This window comes from Myodes glareolus, chromosome 17 (genome assembly GCF_982192425.1).
Source record: "Myodes glareolus chromosome 17, mMyoGla1.1, whole genome shotgun sequence".
Classification (NCBI taxonomy): domain Eukaryota; kingdom Metazoa; phylum Chordata; class Mammalia; order Rodentia; family Cricetidae; genus Myodes; species Myodes glareolus.
The window spans coordinates 21,233,863-21,250,568 of record NC_142042.1 but is presented as its reverse complement, the minus strand read 5'-3'; positions in this window follow the sequence as shown (position 1 = coordinate 21,250,568).

The window sequence follows — 16,706 nt, the reverse complement described above, 5'->3', positions numbered from 1 at the left end:
TTCTGGCACTGTATTTTGTCCTTACTGCACGTTCCACCGTCCAATAACCCTTTGATTCAAGTCAAACACAGCTTCAGCTTCAGGGCTCTCTGGCGAGGGGAAGGGAAGCAGGAGTCTCATTCGAAGAAAAGTCAGGAGGTCCTCGTGAAAAGAGACTGAAGCCTGGGCCACAGGGCAAGGTTCGAGTTCTCACAAGCCTCAAGTCAGCTTCAGGCAGGCCTTGTTTATACAGCAGCATCTCTGGCAAGATGCGTTAGCCAGGGAGAAAAGTCCCCTCTCAGAGGGTTATGGTATCTGCTCAGGAGTGGTACACTGGTACACCTGGCTTATATGGTAGCTCGGTTTCTTTTTTCTCTTTTGAGATGCCTGTCTACTGATTTCCACAGTGATAACACTAGCTTACACTTCAACCAACCATGAGTAAGTGTCTTCCTTTCCCCACATCGTCACCTGTATTTGCTATTATTTGTTTTCTTAATAATGTTTGCTGTGACTGGGGTGAGATAGAACCAGAATGATTTCAATTTCAAATTTTCTGATGGCTAGATATGCTAAACGCTTTTTTGTTTACTTTATATGTATTGGTGCAAAGGTGTCAGATTCCCTGGAACTGAAATTATAAATAGCTGTGAGCTGCCATATGGGTGCTGAGAATTGAACTTAGTTCTTCTGGAAGAGTAACCAGTGCTCTTAACCACTAAGCCATCACTCCATTCCCAGTGAAACAATTTTTAAATATTTATTGACCATTTATATTTCTTCTTTTGAGAATTATCTGTTTAAATCATTGGCATATTGTCTAACTGAAAACTTTGTACTATTGATGTTAAGTTCTGCAGCTCTTTATATATTCTAGACATTAATATATCTGTCTAAATTTAGCTGTCAAAGATTGTCCTTCAGGGCTCAAGGAGGGAATGTATGAATCTCCTTGGGAAGGAGAAGTAGAGTAGACCTTATGGGTGGAAGGAAGGGGACAGGGGAATGGGAAGGATCAGGTAGGGGAGGATGGAGGGAGAGACAACTGGAATTCGGGGGGGGCAACTTGGGAATGAGCTAGAAACCTGGTGCAATGGAAACTCCCAAGAATCCATGAGGATGACCCTAGATAAGAGTCTTTAGCAATGGGGGCCTGAACTGGCCAACTCCTGTGACCAAAGAAGACTTTAGTGGAGGAATTGACCTACAAAAGATGTACTTGGGTAAAGGGAGCACAGAAATTGTGAGTGGAGCCAACCAATGACTGGCCCTGCTTCAGGCCCATGCCATGAGAGGGAACCCACCACTGTTACTGCCTGGAGGGCCAGGAGTCAGAGGCTGGACAGCCCAGAGACCTAGGGTAGAACCAAACATGACTGGCAAAGAAGGAGAAGGAGAAGGTCAATGAAATGATTCATAATGGCATTCTGCTATACTCATAGATTGGTGACTTGCTCAGTCATCATCAGAGAGGCTTCATCCAGCAACTGATGGAAACGGATGCAAAGAACCACAGTCAAACATTAAGTGATGCTGCGGGAATCCTGAAAAAGAGGGGGAGAAAGAATTATAGATGCCAGCAGGGTCAAGGACACTACAAGAAAGCCCACAGAATCAACTAAAGTGGGCCCATAGGGGTTCACAGAAACTGAACAAATAACCAGGGAATCTGCAAGGGACTGACCTAGACCGCCTGAAGATATGTTATAGTTGTATAGCTTGGTCTTTGAGTGGACACCTAATGGTGGGAGCAGGGGCCTGTCTCTGACTCTGGTATCTGCTTTGGGGACTCTTTTCCTCATACTGGGTTGCCTAGTACAGCCTTAATTCTAGGGGAGATACCTAGTCTTATTGCAACTTGATATACCTTGTTTGGTTGATATCCATGAGAGGCCTACCCTTTTCTGAAGAGGAAGAAGGAAGAGTGGATGGAGGGGGACAAGGGAAAGAAAATGAGGTACTAGGAAGAGAGGAGGGAGTGTAAACTGCAGCTGGGATGTAAAATAATCACAATAATAATAATAAAATATTTTCCTCCATTTTGTGGGCTGTCTATTCACCCTGTTGACAGGTGTGTGTGTGTGTGTGTGTGTGTGTGTGTGTGTGTGTAAGCTTTTTAATTTTATGAAAAATTTTTGTCAAATTTTGGGATTTATAGTTATGAATAACTGTATTTAGTTCTAAAATAAGTAATCAAATGAATGCACCTCAGGGTTCTTGAAAAATAAAAGAGAGAGCTAAATCCCCAAACAGTAAATAGCAAGAAATAATAAAATGGGGACAGAAATTAATAAAATGGAGACTAAAAGAACAGTACAAGGAGTCAGTTAAAGAATTGAAAAGGAAAAATCAGACAGTAATTTTAAGCTAATCGCACCAAAATAAAGAGAAAAATCAAATTAAGAAAATTAGAGATGAGAAACAAGATAATAAAATAGATTCAAGTGGGGGCTGTAGGGTGCTTCAGTGACCACAAGCACAGCTGAGATGTGGCTTTTGTTCCCAGGACACACATGGCGGCTACAACATCCATAACTTCACTTCTAGGGAAGACACCTTGTCTGTCTTCTTTGGGCACTGCCCACACATGATGCTCTAACCTACAAGCAAGCAAAACAGGTATATGCATAAAATAAAAATAAATGAATCTTTTAAAATATAGATTCTAAGATCAGGAATGGTGGTGTATATCTTTAATTCTAACACTTTGGAAGCACAGGCAAGTGGATCTCCATGGGTCTTTGGCCAACAGCTCAAAAAGATGCAATCCATTCCTAGTACTAGTGTTTTATTTGGAGGCATAAGATGCTTGGTTGCGGCATTTTCTCCCCCATTATATGGTAACCCCATTTCAATTATTTCACATATGTCTATATTTTAGGATGCTTCTCCAGTAGTAGGTTTCTCTATGACTTTTAAAAGGCCTTAATATGAGTTGTCCCTCCCAACCCCCTCCTTTTTCCCTCCCTCCAATCCCCTCCTTATTTAATCCCTCTATTCTACTTTCTCCTTTATCCCCTTAGCAACACTATGTCCTATTCCTCCTTCCTTGTAAGATTCCTCTTGCCCTGGTCCCTTACTACCTACCTAATCTGTATGGTTATTCTAAGTGAAACAAACATATCTATTTTTTTTCTTCTCTTTCCATTTATGAAGAGAAAAAAGAGCTGGAGAGATGACTCAGTGGTTAAGAGAATGTATTGCCCTTCCAGAGAATTTAAGTTAAATTCAAAAGTATTCACATTGAGTGGCTCACAATGGCTTGTGATTCCAGCTCCAGGGGAATAGACCAATCTGACCTTTATGAGCACATAGCCACATACATACACATATACACAAAAAAATAAATCTTTAAAAAAATGAATAAATAAATAAATAAATCTTTAAAGGAAAGAAGAGGAAGAGGAAGACCAGGAGAAGGAGAAAGAGGAAGCGGGGGCAGGGGGGAAAAAACTTTGTCTGTAAAGCGTGAGGACTTGAGTTTGATCTTCAACATCCATGGAAAATAAAGAGCCAGGAGTGGTAACATGGGTGACTTGTAACCCCAGGCTGCCATGGTGGAGACCAGCAGATGACTGGAGCTCACAGGTCAGACAGGCTAGCCCACTTGACGAGTCCCTAACCAGTGAGAGATCCTGTCTCCCAAAAAAAAAAAAAAAACAAGGTGAATGACTGAACCTAAAGAATGACACTCAGCACTGTCCTCTGCCCTCCACACATACACACACGCACGCGCAGATACACACAGTTAAGATGAGCTCTGCCAGATGCTTTATTGGGTCTTTACAGACTATACAACGCCCAGAATGAAGTAAAAGAACTAACCTCCTTCTGCGAGTCATAATACAGAATGGACCAGGACACTTAGTGTAAAGTCATCCTGGGGATCGGCGTGGATAAACTCTGCACCATCCTGAAGTTTATGTTCCTCATCCAGCAAGCAAGGATGGTAACCTGGGTTAGCCCATCAGCAAGTTCTTAGGCCTCAGACAGTTGATGAGAAAAGTGTTCTCAGCTAAGCCATATTATTATTATTACATTATTATTCCAACTAAAGTTTCTATCAGCAAGTTTGTTTACTAATATCAAATATCAAACCAACTGCATGATACTCTATAAATTTTTGTTATTCTATGAAAATAAGTAGTGAAATATATAATATATACTATACACATATGTGTGTATTATAGTATTTACTGACCCTCTGTTAAACCAAATATTCTTTTAATCCAGTGGTTCTCAACATTTCTAATGCTACACTTCATGTTGTGGTGACCCCCAACAACAAAATTAATCCACTGATACTTCATAACTATAATTTTGCTACTATCATGATTCATAATGCAAATATCTGATATGCAGGATGTCTAGTATGCCACCCTCAACGGGGTGCCAACCCACAGATTGAGAACAACTGAATTAATCATTAAGAAATTTTGTTCCCAATAGCTGTATGTTTGCTAATTATTTTAGTTATATTATAACTTTTTAATGCTTCTACATTTTATTTTATTATTCATCTTAATTAAAATAGAATTGCATCACTTTCACCTTTCCTTCCCCAGCCCCTCCCATCTCCTCTTGCCAACTCTCTCCATGTCCTTCCCCCAATTTTCAAATCAATCTCTTTAACTTCCTTGATCATTATTGTCACATATATGTGTGCATGTGCATGTATATGCATGCACAAACATATAAATATAAGCTGCTGAGTCTGTTTTTAGATGTATATGTTTTCAGTGCTGACAACTTTGTTTTGGACAACATATAAGGTTGGGCAAGGCTAACTCTCCATTTCTCAGCAATCATCAGTTGACTGCAGTTCCTTTTCCATGTGGGCGACCCCCCCCCCATGAGACTTCTTCTCTTTTGCATTAATGCATCTATTGACATTGACCTTGTTCGGGTCTTGTTTATGCAGCCATGTCTATGAAAGACAGCTTTACAGCAGACTTCCAGCTATTCTGGCCTTTGCAATCTTTCCGTCCCTTTTTTATGATGTTCTCTGAATCACAGATGCCAGAGCTGTGATGTGGATGTATCCAATGAGGCTGAGCTCCCCATGATCCAATGACCTCTGCATTGTGTCCAGCTGGAGCTTCTGTGATGGTCTCCACTTGCTGCAAAGAGAGGTTTCTTTGATGAGAGCTGGTACTGCACTCACCTGTGGGTATGAGGAAAAGATTTAGAATGTGGTAAGGAACTGTGCCGACCTAACCAAGAGTCCACAGCCAATTATCTCCTGCTGCATGGCCGCACTAGCCCTGGGAAGTCAGCTAGGTTTCTAGAATGAGGCGTGTTTTCCTTCCTGTTGAGTGGGCCTGGAGTCCAATTAGACAGCTGTCAGCTACCACCAACATGCAAGTGCCCGTTATTACACCTTACTAGGACACATAGAAAATGCTGGTCACTGTTGTGGCTCATAGGTGTCACAATTGTATAGGACTATTAACTGCTTCCTTCTCCTGGCAGCTTCTCTATTTTCTGGCTCCATGGAAGCTATACAGCAGGAAGGGGAATTTCAGGTTAAAAAGCCCTGTGTCCTACATGTGTGGTATCTTCAATAATAGGTGTGTAGCCCATTTTTTAATTAAGTTATTTGTTTCCTTGATTCTTTATTTTCTGAGTTCTTTGTATATTCTGGGTATTCATCATCATGCAGATGTGTAGTTGGCAAAGATTCTTTTCCATTCTGTGGGGTCCTTCCTCACTTGACTGGTTATTCCCTCAGTCATAGAGAAGCTAGCATTTATTCACACCTGCAATATTTACTGAACCAGCTCCTGGGTAGCAGGTGATTGCTAGACAATGAAGAAACACTGTAGGAGCAAATAGACACGTTCCCTTCCCACATAAGACTTATAGTCTCAGAGCAACATGGCTGTAAGATTTCTTTCTGAATGAAGAAAGAGGTCTCATCCAAATAACTGCACAATAAAGGAACCAAGAAAGTGTCAGAGCAGGATAAGCCATATATTATCAGGGATTGAATTCAGCTGCAAATAACAGAAAATAGAGCACATTGCTAAAACATTAACTGATGTTCTTGTACATAAATGATGGCCAAACATAGACACTTCAGAGCTTGAAACTCAGGCTGTCTTAGTTACTTTTCTATTGCCATAAGACAACATGACCAATGCATCCAATAAAAGAAAATGTTTATAGGAACTAGAGGCTCCAGAGGGTTAGTGTTCATGATCATCATGATAGAGACCATGGCAGCAGGCAAGAAGGCTTGGCTGTGAAACCAGTAGCTTGGAGCTTACATCCTGATCCATCAGTACAAGGCAGAGAAAGAGAGGACAGAGGGGGGAGAAAGAGAGGGAAAGAAAGAGAGAGAGAGAGAGAGAGAGACAGAGAGAGAGAGACAGAGAGAGAGAGAGAGAGAGAGAGAGAGAGAGAGAGAACTGGAAATGGTGTGAATTTTTAACCCACAAAGCCCACCCCCAGTAATACACCTTCCGCAATAAGGTCACATCTCCTAATCCTTCCCAAATAGTTCTAACAACTGGGAACCAAGCACTCAAACACAAGGTTCTCTAGGAGCCATTCCCATTCAAAGCACCACAAAGGCTAACCCAGCTAAGCTCATCAGTGACCCAGATTCCATGTGAACTTCCGTCTTCTGTGCTATCCTAAGCGCATGATATTCAGCCAAAACACAGTGTGACTCCAGAAGTTCCAGCAATCATTCCCACTTTCCAATATGGACTAAAAAGGCAAAGGACGAAACATGTGAAAATCTCTAGACAATAAAGATGGGGAGACGAATGATGGACAGAGAGATAACAGTGCGGCCATTAAGCTCAGAAGTTAAGGGTCAGTTTACTCACTGGGTCTTAATCAGGGCAATGATGTTATCAGTAAAAGCTAGATGTGAGCAAAATGTCTCTCAAAAGAAAAAGCAGAGGATGGAAACAGCAGAATATTGCAGTGTGTAGCAGGCTCTCGTTATGACAACGTGAGGGTCTTAATGAGAAAAGGACTTTAGACTCCTGTCCTACAGCAAACAGAATTCCCTATTAGATGAAATTCTGGAAGCAGGAAGGCAAGCTGGCAGTCAAAAGCCATGCAATGTTTGAAAAAGCTTTAAGATGGAGGAGGAAGAAGAAAACAAGCAAGACACAGACGCCTGCCAGCTCATCAAGTACAGAGAAAGGCTCACATGGTTGCTGGCTCTTTCGTCCCATGCCTCTGGTGAGCCATGCTGATTACATTACACACACTCAGTAAATAGGTGTTGGATGAATTTGTCATGGACCATTTCCCACAGATGCAACCTTGTTCTCCATATCCTTCCAGGAGGCTTTATCAACTGACCACTAAGATGGTGAGAAAAAAAAGTAAATAAATCTGTTTTCCTCCTACTGAAGCTGAGTTAACCAAGACTCACCACAGTGTGCACAGTAGAAATGGTAATAGTGGCTTCTAGGCTCCCTGCTACCCAGAGAAGACCTTTCAGAGAGAGCAAATGGGCTGTCACTCATCTGGAGAGGAAGAAATAGCAAACAAACAACAAGACAATCCCAGGAAAAATATCTATCTTAGCGAATTAAAGAAACAGTCTAAATCCTACCTAAAAGCATTTGGCACAGTAATCCCTTTGGTCGTTGTCCACTTAGACTTGTTGAGAGCGTTTTTCTTCACAATGGTCCCCTTGGTCATTCCTCACTCCTACCCTTGAATGTGTCCTCACACTGCGTTGCAATAAGCTCTGCCTTCCTTCTACACCAGACTGCGTATCTCATCGGGATTTTCTCAGTGACGATAAGGACTGAGGAGCTGAGAGGAGAGCAAAATGAGATTTTGATTACAATATATACTAAAGATGATGGAGTTCATATAATGCTGTATGAGAAAGCAGCCAATGAAATGGGAAAGGAACTGTGAAAAGCTGCCTTCCCTGCGTGGAATTTCTCCAGTGGAATGGGAGTGAATGTTTTAGGTGTATTTTAAGAGAAAGCGGTACTTCATCATCAAGAAATAAAATTTTTTCGTTAATTCTATATTTTAAAAATTGTTGAAGGTGATTCTCTTGTAAATGAGATACCGATGTCACCCTTCCAGGTCTCAGAGATGATGGAAGCAATGTAAAAACCCGGGAAACGTTATATTGAAGAATTCTGACTTCGAGGCATGTCATGGCTATTATACTTTTGAACTCATAACATCTGCTCAAGAGGTACACTAGGCTGAATCTATCAACATTCTACCAGGAAAAGAAAGCCGGTCAAGACCCTCCCTCCCCCCGAAGATTTGGGCAGTTAACGGGTGACAGGGGAGAGAGAGAGACAGTGGTATAACTACTGGGAAGGCGCCCATGCTCCACATGCAAATTCTCACCCATGCACCAGCCCTAATGAAACTCACTGGGTTACACACCAAAAAAAATACCAAGTAGCAAAGGGGATGGCTAGAAAGAGAAAGAGGGTCAATTGGAATCAGAATGGGGCAAGAGAAGGTAACATGAGAGAACTTAATCAAAATACATTATTTATCTTTATAATAACATCATAACAGAGGCCATTATATATAATTAATGTTCTCTAATAAAACAGTCAAGAAAGGAAGTGGTTCTCTCAGAAAACATACAAAATCAGAAATATTAAGGAGAAAATTCATTCTATTAGGTTTCATTAAGTACCTACCATGATATTGTTTTACTGTATGCATACTGTGTGTACTAATTATGTGTGTTTGTATATACTAATGCAATATTGTTTAGGTAAGCAAAACTTGTGTATCTATCCCTTACCTAATACGGCAACAAGAATGTTCTCCAGAGTCCAGAGAATAACCTAGGATAGTCTGACCTTTGGTTCGCAATGAGTGAGTTTATTAAGTGTATAGAAAGCAAAAATACAAGAACAAATAGCAAGTAGCAGACAGACAGACAGCAACGCATGAAATCAGGTCCTTACCACATCCATCAGAGATGACTAGAATAGCCAGATTAAGAGAGAAAATGAAGGAAACATCAAGCCAGGTAATCAGTTATTAATAATGACAATGTAAGGATGCAAACATCTAGTCCCAGGTCATACAGAGAGCTAGCTCCTGGTAGCATGTCCCCAGCCAGTGCTGGGGTCTATTTAGTGACTCTGATCAGCACCCTTGGGGCTTTGAAAAAGCATAAACTGTACTGGTCAGTGTATTGAGAACAAGACTTTGTCTTTTCAGGTCACTTCCGCTGATGGGCTCCCTGGAGGGGACTCCCACACAGCGAGGGTTCCCTTCCAGAACCCAGATTAGGCACACACCACACCCAAACACCTGTTTTCACAGAGAGATCCATTATGAGCAAGGAAGGAAAGTTAAGTGGCTGCTTTGTGACTCAGACAGAATACAACAGCAAACAACCATGCAGGAGCCATTTTGAAAAAGATGAAAAGGCAAGGTCTGTGTTAGAATGGACAAGGGTACTAAGGGAAAGCAGATAGGGGATGAGGGAGACAGGAAGGGGACAAGGGAGAGAGGCAGGAGTATTTGTCCCTGAGGGACAAAGGACTGCCTCTGGATAGAGAGGAGACTGACATGGCACATAGGAAAACAGCAGTTTGTAAAGATAAAGGGGGTAAACCCTGTGTTGGGATGCGGTGTTCAATTTTAATTGGGCATGCTAACTCGGTGAAACAAAGGGTCTTCTGGATGCTGGACTTTGGTAGTTATCCTTGAGAGAGGAAGTGGCCAAATAAGGAAACAGACACTGGTGACTGGCTATAAGAATGTAATCTAATGGTTTTTAGCAGGGAGTGAAGTGACATTCTGTCTCTCATATGCCATTTCCCCCAGATGGTCTCACACAGATCCTCTGCTTCTCTTCCAGAGTTCAGCTCCTATTCTCAGCCCTCTAGCCAATTACTCCGTTGCCCCAGGACGGTCTTTTCTGAACCCCCTTTTTTTTTTTTTTGGTTTATGTAGATGTGGTTTATTTTGTATTTTTTTTTAGAGTAAATTTTATTAAATTATAAAAGTTTCCATTTCCGCCCCTCTTCCCAACACCCTCCCACTCCCCCCACTCCCTCTCCTCCTCCCTCTTCATCCCTTAGGGCAGTCAGGGTTTCCTGCCCTGTGGGAAGTTCAAGTTCCTTCCCCCCTCCCTCCAGGTCCAGGCAGGTGAGTATCCAAACAGACTGGATCCCCAAAATCCAATATATGCAGAGGAAACAAGTCCCAGTATCATAGTCAATGGCTTTTCAGAAAGACTTCGGGCCAACCACATTCAGAGAATTCGGCCAAATTCCGAGAATCTGGTTAGATCATGTCCTCGTTCAGTCCCAGTCCAACTGGCCTTGGTAAACTCTCATTAGATCCGTTCCCTTGTATCAGTGGGTGATAGCATCCCTCGCAGTCTCTGAACCCCTTTTGACCTTGCTCTCTACCCTGAACTTGTCTTGACTCCACACAGGCATTTGTTAAAATGCTTGCGGTTGAACGAACACAAACACGAAGTTTTACGTCTTTTCCGTCTTCCTTCCATTTTGTTTCTATTTGTGTTCTGCTTATTTTTTTTTTGTTTTAATTGTTGATTCTTGACACAGGTGTACCCTATCACAGCCAGAAGTTGCAAAGCCGGGCATAGAACCCAGGGCCTCATGTGTGGTAAACAAGCACTCCACCAACCAAGACATACCCCTCTCCTGCACTACATAATTCTACCAAAAACGGTGCATATCCTTCCAGACCACAAAATTCGACGTATTATCTATTGTGTTTAACACTTAATGCCTTAGATGTTTCAGACATTTTTGTCTACAAAGGTATTTTTTTTTCTTCTCTGGTTTCTGTTTGAATTAAGTATCAAGGAGAGCACAGCAGAAGCCAGGAAGAGCATTTGGAAGCCATTGCCACTGCATCAACAATACCATTCTGGACTGAGTTGGACAAATTACACAAAATTCAATGAAAAGAGTAACTCAGCTGGACAAGGATGCCTTTGATGAAGAATTCCTCAGAGTGGAAACAGCAAAGACACATTGACACAAAGCACAGAGCCTTAATTAAAGTTTCTCGGCTGTCAGCATTGTGTCTCTAAAAGTTCTTGCTTCATCTACAGCAGAATGACCCAAAATGCCTTTTCTCATTTTCGTGTAATTTCTCCTAGCTATTCTCTTGATAAACAAACTGGTTTCCAATCTGTTTGCCTTCCCACGGCCTGAGCAACTGGTGCCTACAAGTCTGCTTTTACCGCTCCCAGTCACACTGTTTCTAACATCTGCTTAGTGGCCTTGACTTTGTCTCCAGCTTACACCAATGCTGCCTTTGCCCCTACTCCTCAACCTTTAAAACAACATGTCATCCTGTTGAGGCACCCCAAGTTATCCACATTCTGTTCATTTTCAAATACAGCTTTGCCCCCTACACTCCACCCTCTCACACTAAGAACTCGGGGCATTTCTTCTATCAACTGTATACAAACAGCTTCGCCCACAGGGACAGAGCATTCCGAATGGTCCTGGAAATTACTTCCATGAGGAAGCAAAATCACTATATTCCAATGAAACAATCTTTCTGTGTTGGTCCTACTAACTCTTACTATGAGTTCAGAAGACTTGAGCTAGATAACCTTACAAAACTGTTTTATATATAAGAACTACTACAGATTACATTATTTTTGGTTTGTTTAGCTCGTTTTCTGAGTTGTTTTGTGTTCAAATGTTTGTTTTGAGACAGAATCTCACACTGTAGCCAAGACTGCTATGAAACTCAGCATACCTTTTGTTTTAACTAAAATAGCCTCTAAAAGAACGTCCTAAGCAAATCATTACAACTTTGCAGTGTGGCAAAGACAAGCATAGCCACTCTTTCACTATTCTCTATTTCTTACAAGCAGACCTGTAAGAAAGTAGAGTTTTCCCCTTTATATTCATCCTGAATTGCAGATAATACTGGCTGTACTTATCGAATTTCAGTTGAATTAAAAGGCAATCAAAGATCACAAAACCTCAACTCAGGCCCGTCTAATTAAGGACACAGGTTCCCAATAGGGTCTGGAAAGTCTTCTGTGGAAAGGTCAAAAGGTCAAAACATCAGAAAATCAATGACAGAGATTCCAGTCTCTTCTAGAAAACACGGCATACTGTGTCAAAGTCCAACAAACCTAAAGGAACCCACATTTTATAAATTCAGACTTAATTCAAAGCCAGGTGTTCACCATGCCTTACTCTTTAAAAGATGATTGACAGTAGAATATGAGTCGCTGCAATAAATGAAAACGGTATGCTCTATGGTATAAAATATATAATCATTGTTCTACAACCGCATAGCCGAGTCCATCTCCCTGACTGTGTGCAGCCATTTACCACCAGAAAAGGGTACATATTTTGTCAAGGCCCAAAGCAAACAAAAATAAAATAAAATAAAATAAAACAAAACAAAAAAGAATCCTTATTTCAGAAAATGTGTGGATAGGCAAGTGAAATGCAAAGCCAACCTTTGTGTTGTAGAAGGGACAAATTGCGCATATGCTGAGTTGAGCCAAGAAGTGTGTTGTCATGATAGAAGTACACCTGGCCACTAGGATCTGAGCAGACTGCAGTCTACAGGAGCGCCCTCTATCTTGTGAGCACACCCTGCACTAAACGGAGCTTGGACAACTGAATTTAAAAGTTTAATTTCATTATGTATCTCAAGTACCAAGTCTTTCTTCTCAAATTTTAACACTGTATTTATAAATGCAATTTACCACAGTTTTATAAAAATATCTCACTCAGGGTTAGTAAAAACATGTTTACACAATAGCATCCTTTGTTTAAAAAAGAAAAGAAGACAAAAAGAAAAAAAGAAAACCAAATCTAAGTGCAGGTGGCTTTATACAAAAGAGACACTGTTAAACATCCTTTGTAGGAATTAAAATCTCTGTCATGAAAACCGTTATCTCTTTCTAGGTCAGGTTGTGAGTTTAAATGGCTTCCTGTTATTCTTCAGAGGGACACTCAATGACCAGATCCTATGTGTGTCATTTAATATTTGGTAAGAGAATTATTAATGCTCTAATTACATTATAGAGGGGATGGTTTCATTAACCAAAGTGACAGAACCACCTGATCATTCCATAGAGTTAAATTACTATTCCTAGTCAAAAATGGCTCCCAGTAAATTTACTAAAGTAAGTTTTTTCACTATTCACAAGTTCTGTGATTTAGATATTTTCCTGATCCGTATTTGCCCCCAAAACACTAGAAATCCCATGGGAGAGAAAAATTTGTCTCTGCCCACTATCCATATAGTAGCTAGAAAATGGCCCCTCAATTATTAGTCATTCAGTAATCTCATTACTAAATGCATGAATTCACCTTACATAATCACACCAATTTCTGTAAAGAGTAAATAAGTTAACATGAAAGATATTTAGCAAATTCTAGGAGTTAATTTATTTCCTTCTTGACTTCTTCAGTAACCAGTTTTCATCCAGCACCATACTGTTCAGTCTACATGAGTGTCCGTCTTAGGGTTTTTATTCCTATGATAAAACACCACAACCATCAGGAGATTGAGGAGGAAAAGGGTTGTATCCACTCGCAGCTCATGTGCCATCATTGAGGTAAGTCAGGTTAAAATTCAAAGCAGAGGCTTGGAGTCAAGAACTGAAGAAGAAACCACGGAAGGGTGCTGCTTACTGCCTTGCTCCCCTTGGCTTGTTCAGCCTGCTTTTTTGTTTCTCTCAGGACCTCCAGCCCAGAGGGTGGACACACCCACCATGGTCTGGGCCCTCCTCCCACATCAACCAGTAATTAAGAAAATGCCCTACAGGCCCACTGAGGTTCTGTCTTGGCGTTTCTCCCCCACACGATTTCAGAGGGATGAAACCTAGATCCTCGTGTTTGGATAACAAGCACTGTACAAAGCTCTCGCCCCAACCCGTTGTATGCTATTTTATCTGAGTGTATTTCCAACCCTATTGTCGGTAGTCAGCCTTGCTTGACTTCTGCTATTACTTGCCGCAGACACTAAAGAAGCAACAACGAGCTCAAATTGTCATCTGTGACCAATCACGGCTCCCTGGACACGGCGGCTGCTCAGCAGCGCTTTTACTTGTTGCACTGAGATGTCACGCCTGTCAGCCAGCTTGCGCCTTTTTCCAAGGACCTGCTCAGTTTTGTTTTCTCCCTGTCTGTAAACGCAACATATGTTAGCTCCATTCACCGTCAGGCTTCAGCACTGTTTTCCCCTAGTCAAGCTGTTCCTTCAGTTGTCAAAAACAAGAATTCCTCTTTAGCCTTCAAAGAATTCAGACCCGCGATTAGAGCTATAGGATAATAACAAAGCATGCTGGTTGGTAGCATTGTCGATTAATACACTGCGACTCTCACTTAGCCGCTTCCCCACATTGCCTGCCCCTCTCCTTGCCTCTCCTGAGAGCGGAATACTGAGGAAGTGTACCTAGGCTTCTTGAATGCAAACATCTGGAATCACAAAGATAGAGAGGAAGAAGTGTTTAAAAGTTCATTTTCCCTTTTCCAGTGAGTTGGGGTGAGTAAATCTGTAATGCTTCATACACAGTCCCTTAGGTGGGTCCCTTCCATAGACCTGATTGCAGGGGCTCTGTGAGCAGAGGCTGCTCAGAGCTTGGAGATGTTCTCCAAGGGGCTTGCTTCGAAACAATCAAAGCCACACAAAGAAAACACAAGACATAGCCAGCAACACTATTAGGACCAAGTACAACATAGAAACTATGGTAAGCTGGCACTTGTGTGGGCTAGTTTTATGGCAACTTAATCCAAACTAGAGTCATTTGAGAAAAGAGAGCCTTATTTGAGAAAATGTCTCCGTGAGATGGGGCTGCAGGTAAGCCTATAGGGCATTTTTTTTAAAAAATTAGTAATTGATGTGGGAGATCCCAGTTCATGGTGAGTGGTGCCATCTCTGGGCTGATGGTCTTAGGTTCTATAAGTAAGAAGTCTAAGCAAGAGCCTCAGAGAGCAAGTAAGGAATATCCCTCCATGGCCTCTGCATCACGTCCTGCCCCTAGGTTCCTGCCCCTAGGTTTGAGTTGGTATCCTGATTTCCTCCAGAATATGGAGGCATATGTCAAATAAACCCTTTCCTCCCCAACTTGGTTTTGGTCATGGTGCTTTGGCACAACAGAAACCATAACTCAGACAACATTGAAGGAAAATTATGAAGTTGAAGCAATGAAAATTTGAAGTTGAATAAAACAAGGACCCTACGTATTCAAAGCTGTAAACTTTGAACATGAAGTTGGGCGGAGTTCTTTGGAGTCGGCTTTGAGAGATCTCCTTAGAGTAGTTCCTCAGTCTAGGTGTGTCATGTCCCAAAAGAAATCAGACTAGTGCCAAAGGCAAGGTGGGGACTTATCCAGACACCAAAGCAGAGTGGGATCCAAGAAGGATGGGGTCCTCTTTTCACAGAACCTAAGCTCTTTGATAAGGGTCTCCCATTTAGAGTCTGTGGCATCAAGGTTGCCAGCACATCCAGAGCAATTGAGAGATGCTCTGAGCAGGACCTAGACTAAACAAGACTGGTAAACCCTTACCTGTTCACACCCTTTACCTGCCAGGCACCAAAAACATAAGGTTAATGAAAGGTATTATCTACATATTATCTACATAGGCTAACTTCATATGGGATAAAACTTATATGTGTCATAATTTTTAAAAAAACAAATCTTCTGATCAACATAGCTAATGAGAACTTGCACTGACGGAGCACTCTGAGGACAGATCATTGCTGGCACACCTGCCCCATGCTCTCCGTGAAGTCTTTCCTTCCCTCTTGCAACAACTCTCTGAAATAGAACGAGGAAAGCTGATCCAAGCGAAGGACTGTGCCCATCTGGATTCCCAGGGATCTCATATCTGGCCCGTCCTGAAGCCGCATGCTCACAGCCTGACCATGCCATGGCAGGGGAGCGAATCAAGGCTGCAAATTGCCGAGGACATCATGGTTGGCTCGGGTTCCGCTCTCACAGAGCCTAAGAGCTATCATCATCAGTGGGCATCAGCAGACCATGTGTGTGATGGAAAAATAACTGAATTTCTAAAAGAGTTCAGATCTACCCATCCTACTTCTCATGTTCATGAGTGTGCATATGTAAGGGAGCATCTTTAAATTCCTGTCCTGGGTTCCTCGTTCACAAACTAAGACAATGACAAGCGACCATGATGGATTGTTTTGGAGGCTAAATAAAGTCATATGTAAAACTATTTTGTAAACAATGAAACAATATTTTGTTTGCAATAAATGATAGGTAGCCGTTCATTAAAATATAATGCTTTATGGGCTACCAAGATGGCACAGAGGAGAAAAACCCCTGTTGCCAAGCCAAACCTCCTGAGTTTAGTCCCAGGGATCCACATGGGAGAAGGAAAGAACACAATCTTGCAAGTCGTCCTCTGACCTCTACTCTTATACTGTCACATGGGATCTCACATGTGCGCACATACAAAAATTAAATGCAATATTTTAATTACATATTTCACGTCCACAATGTCAACTAACAAGCATAGTCTTGGAGAAGTATAGTCACTGAGTTACCAAAAGAAGTCAATTAAACAAAAACACTTGACCAAAAGCTCCCCAACACAATGCTTACTGTTCCAATATAATTTCGTTTGTCTTGAGGACCAGTGTACATGTGAGTCATGAAATATTGGCAAGAGTTTGAAGCTACATTGTTTCATCCATATTCACATGTTTTTTCTGACCAAGTCAGAAGAAGCAAGGACGTGGTGATGTGTATCCTCTACCAGCATCTGGAGGAA